Source organism: Spea bombifrons, chromosome 10 (genome assembly GCF_027358695.1).
Source record: "Spea bombifrons isolate aSpeBom1 chromosome 10, aSpeBom1.2.pri, whole genome shotgun sequence".
Lineage (NCBI taxonomy): Eukaryota > Metazoa > Chordata > Amphibia > Anura > Pelobatidae > Spea > Spea bombifrons.
Genome location: NC_071096.1, coordinates 26394355 through 26399177, shown reverse-complemented (window position 1 = coordinate 26399177; position 4823 = coordinate 26394355). Strand labels below are relative to the sequence as shown.

At 33.8% G+C, this 4823-nt stretch overlaps 4 non-coding genes across 4 annotated transcripts; all 4 read left to right on the top strand.

The window, feature by feature from the left end:
* The first annotated feature begins 838 nt into the window (after positions 1-838).
* On the top strand, positions 839-911 carry TRNAV-UAC (transfer RNA valine (anticodon UAC)). The gene has a single exon. It is a non-coding gene; the product is annotated as a tRNA-Val (tRNA).
* Positions 912-1251: 340 nt separating this feature from the next.
* TRNAQ-UUG (transfer RNA glutamine (anticodon UUG)) lies at positions 1252-1323 on the top strand. Its single transcript has one exon. It is a non-coding gene; the product is annotated as a tRNA-Gln (tRNA).
* A 652-nt stretch (positions 1324-1975) lies between these two features.
* TRNAL-CAG (transfer RNA leucine (anticodon CAG)) lies at positions 1976-2058 on the top strand. Its single transcript has one exon. It is a non-coding gene; the product is annotated as a tRNA-Leu (tRNA).
* Positions 2059-2372: 314 nt separating this feature from the next.
* On the top strand, positions 2373-2444 carry TRNAQ-CUG (transfer RNA glutamine (anticodon CUG)). Its single transcript has one exon. It is a non-coding gene; the product is annotated as a tRNA-Gln (tRNA).
* Positions 2445-4823: the final 2379 nt, after the last annotated feature.

The following is a 4823-nucleotide window of genomic DNA, read 5'->3' as shown; positions in this document are numbered from 1 at the left end:
GGCCCTGGAGGAATTACACAAGAAGGGACACTTCTATGAATCTCCTTTCCCCATTTTTTTCTGCTTCCTCCCTCTTGTGGTCTTTTTCCTTTATTAAATTATTATTTATTGTTTTATTTAGCCCCATCATATTCTCTGTGCAATAGGTAAACAAAACAGACCCTTTGGTACAAGAGTACCGTATTTCCCCATGTATAAGATGCAAAAATTGGGTTCTAAAAATTGGGTGCGTCTTATACAGTGGTGGTAGATTATTTTTTTTAAACTAACTGCTGCTTACCTTCATCCGCTGCGGCTGCACAGGAACCTGGTGGAGTCACGTGAATGCAGATCGCATCACATGACTCCGCTCAGTTCCTGTTCCTGTGCAGCCGCGTCGAGCAAGGCAGAGGGGAGACAGCGGCCCCCATGGAAGTCAGCGAGCGGCAGCAGAAGATCTGCAGTTCAAGTAAGGTTGGGGAGTAAATTGTATTTATGTATGTATGTATGTTAGCATGGATCTGTGTGTAGGGGGCACAGGGAGGCTGAAAGTGATGTGCCTGTACTGGCTGCGTGAGCGATTGCTAACAGTTGCTAGCAGCCAACATCAATCACACTCAAATCATGCCCAGGCAGCCAGTACAATAACTTTATGTAATATTGTTTTTTTAAAATTTTGGCCCCCAAAAATGGGGGTGCATTTTATACAAGGGAGCGTCCTATACTTGGGGAAATACGGTATATGAGGAGCCCCCCCCCCTGCATTTTTCTACTTATGGACAAATTTTTTTCTTTTTTTTTCTTTATCCTGCTTTATCAGACATATGGGCAATCATGTCACACTTACTCACATATGTTTGGTTTCATAGTGTAGTGGTTATCACGTCTGCTTTACACGCAGAAGGTCCTGGGTTCGATCCCCAGTGAAACCATTTTCTTGAATAGCGGTCATGCTAGTATCCATAAGGGTATAATCAAAGTGGAAAAAGTTGCTCACTGAACACTCTTAAAACAAATATTTTATTTATTTTATCAGAACAAGCTTACATATTACTTGCACACAAAATAAAGGATTTATAATCTAAGGTAGCATTTTCACCAGGACAAACTAATATTAACCTTACAAGTGTATCTCAGTGTTTTACAGCAGTTTGTATATAAAATGTTCTTCCTTTAAATCTCTTACTTTGACACATTAAAAGCAATCATTAGCTTAGTGTGCTGTGGTTTCGATTGGGATGTCCTCATGTATTTGACAATGGTTTTCTATATGGTTCCATGGTGTAATGGTTAGCACTCTGGACTTTGAATCCAGCGATCCGAGTTCAAATCTCGGTGGAACCTGCTATTTTTAATCTTGATCTTTTGATACTGTATTAAAGTCTATTAACCATTTTAACACAGCTTGGAAATTTAAGCGTATATGAAAGTATATATATATATATATATATATATATATGCCATATATGCCATCTCCAAAGAGCCTGATGGATCTCTCATTAGGTTTTAATTGTCAAGCATATATCTATATATATATCTCTATATATATCTATCTATATCTATCTATATATATATATATATATATATATATATAGATCTATATATATCTCTATATCTATCTATCTATCTATCTATCTATCTATCTATATATATATATATATATAGATCTATATATATATATTATTTGCCATCTATATGCCATCTCCAAAGAGCCTGATGGATCTCTCATTAGGTTTTAATTGTCAAGCATATATCTATTTATATATCTATATATATCTATATCTATATATATATAGATCTATATATATATATATATCTATATATATATATAGATCTATATATATATCTATATATAGATCTGTATATAGATCTATATATCTATATATATATAGATCTATATATCTATATATATATAGATATAATATATAGATATATGCTTGACAATTAAGACCTAATGAGAGATCCATCAGGCTCTTTGGAAAGACTTTGCATATCTGTCAGGATGGCCGAGCGGTCTAAGGCGCTGCGTTCAGGTCGCAGTCTCCTCTGGAGGCGTGGGTTCGAATCCCACTTCTGACAGTACATTTTGATGAGTGATTTCCCAAGGATCAAAACAACAACATAATTTGTCATACAATCGAAAAGCTTGGCCTATTCTGGTTTTAAAACTAAAAACCTATAAAGACTGCATAATGCAAAAAATGAACCAACTAGCTTTGCTTTTTATTCAGGTAGTAACATTATGCCAATCAGAGTACACGATGTACATGTTTTCAATCCTAGAAACACCACGAAATGTAAAGAGTCATCATACAAAATACTGGAAGGCATTTAAAAAACAAGCCTATATATTCACGATGTTACCACATACTTAGCAGAACCAAAACAGCTAGGGTTCCATGGTGTAATGGTTAGCACTCTGGACTCTGAATCCAGCGATCCGAGTTCAAATCTCGGTGGAACCTTTAGTCTTTAGTCGCACCCCCACGACTTCCTTTTGTAAGTTTTAAATTGTGTGCATGTATTTTGAAGTATATGGTTTAGGAGTAGCTGTGCTCACATTTAAAGTTACTTTGAGTGGTTGTGTATAACATATATGCTTAAACACATAGCCACATTATACTCTTACATATACTTATATGTAAGGAGCAGGCAGGCATCATATGTCCATGAGGAGTATGAGAGCCCAGCAACCTTGCGGCACAAAGGTTCGGGGGAACTATCCACTATAAGCAGGCTTGCCTTCAACTGTATGTAAGTATATAAGGCATTGATGTCTTCAATTGTGCTTCTTGGATTTGACCCTCAGGCTGAATGTTGCCAGTTATTTATTTATTTATTTATTTAACCCCTTAAGGACAATGGGCGGTCCCTAAACCCATTGAAAACAAGGCATTTTGAGCCCGTACATATACGGGCTTTGTCCTTAGGGGGTTAAGAATGGCATCAGAATCTTCAGTTTGTGAAAAAAAAATGCATTTTGTTTTCTCTAAAATGTTTTATTAATATTTGCTATGGTGTCAGTGAATATCACAGCAAATTCTATATTTACAGTTTGTGGACCATTGTATAAATGTAACAATCAAAAAATTTTCAATATACAAAATTACAGATATACAGAAATATGCTTGCATTTTCAATCAAGGACATGTAAATAGGCCAAATTTAATCACAAATAAAAAATAAACAATGGTGTCACAGATATTGTTTACAGGTCAATACAGATGACAGTTTTAACTTTTACGTTTGTGTCTAATTTGCACCAAATTTACAAGAGGAGCCAAAAGTTTTAGGATGCAATGCTGTCCAACAGGACTGAGTAATTTTCCAGAGAATCAAAACATTCTGAAAAATTGGAAAAACATTTAACAGAACCACATTTTGGAGAAAAATTTGTAACATTATCATGGTCCTTCTATATTGTCAGATTGTATTTTTTGTTAATTTCAGGATGGCATGCTTAAGTAAAATAGACAATTGTTTACAAGAAGCCTAATACTCATGTCAATTAGAATGCTCTTGCCTGTGGCCAGCCAATGAATCGCCTGATGAAAATTAGAAAAAATATCTAGATATTACAAGAATTCATAAATCACAATTGTAATATTTACAATCTAAATTCTAGAATGCTGCGTACATATATATTTTCATGTTTTCTTCTAATTTAGCATCATTCTTCATTATTTTGCATTGTTCTTCAAAAAGGCAAAGCCAATGTTATTTTAACTCTAAAATTTCTGAGTGCATCCAGAAGTGACTACTTGCAGGCAGTCACTAATCCCCTAAATATTTTTTTTTAACACAGATTGGAGGCAATCAATATTTTGAAGAAAATGCTTTTTTTTTTTTTTTTTTTTTTTTTTTTTTAAACAGAGCCACCAGTATCTAAAACTCTGGGTTTAGTGGAAAAAGCCCATAGTCTATCATGTAGCATTAAATTATCCTGCACACAGCTTCAGTTATTTGCAAAACTGCCAACTTTTATTCACCAAGACATTAAAAAAATACTTAAAATACTACAAAATCTCGACTATGCAACATATTCATTTATCAAACAAATTCTATATATGCAGGACAGTATGAGTGTTGTCAACCTTGATTGTTAGACTACAGACACTACTCTGTAAGGGCCCCATATGCTCCAGAATAGCCGAGTGGTAAAATGCTGTTTCCATGTTGGGGTATTCACTAATGAGTCACAAAGAACAGGTCTACCTTTCTAGAAGGGGAAATACACTGGGGTCTCTCACTATCTTAGAAGTCAGACATTTAAAAAAAAAAAACTTGCAATGTTAACATTTCTTCCTTGAAATTTAATATGACAATAATGTTGCTAAGAAAAACAAAAAACAAATATAGATAGATAAATAAATACATATGAAAACCAAAATATTAAAAAAAAAACCCTTTGGATTTCTGTTAAAATATCTTTAAAAAAAGTAAATAAATATGTTGCAAATCATTATTGCAGGAACACTGAAAAACATATCTGCTGGTTATTTTGCCCATATGGCAAAATGTGTAATTATAATACTGATGATATATCCAGAATATTGGTGGATATTGCATAGCTTCTACAAGGGGTGGACCAAAGCTAATATTTCTAATTAAAAAGTAATGTTTTACTTATAATAGAAATTATATGGATTTGTTGTAAACAATGCAAGCTATATATTATTTTCACCACAGTTATGCAATTCCGTAACAACATTTTAAAAAGGTATGGGAAAAAATAAAGCGGACATGGGTTCATTATGACATGGGGTCAATGACATATTTGCACCCTAGACTGAATTGATTTGAAGATTTGCCAAAAACAGAACTTTCATTTCTTTTTTTAATCA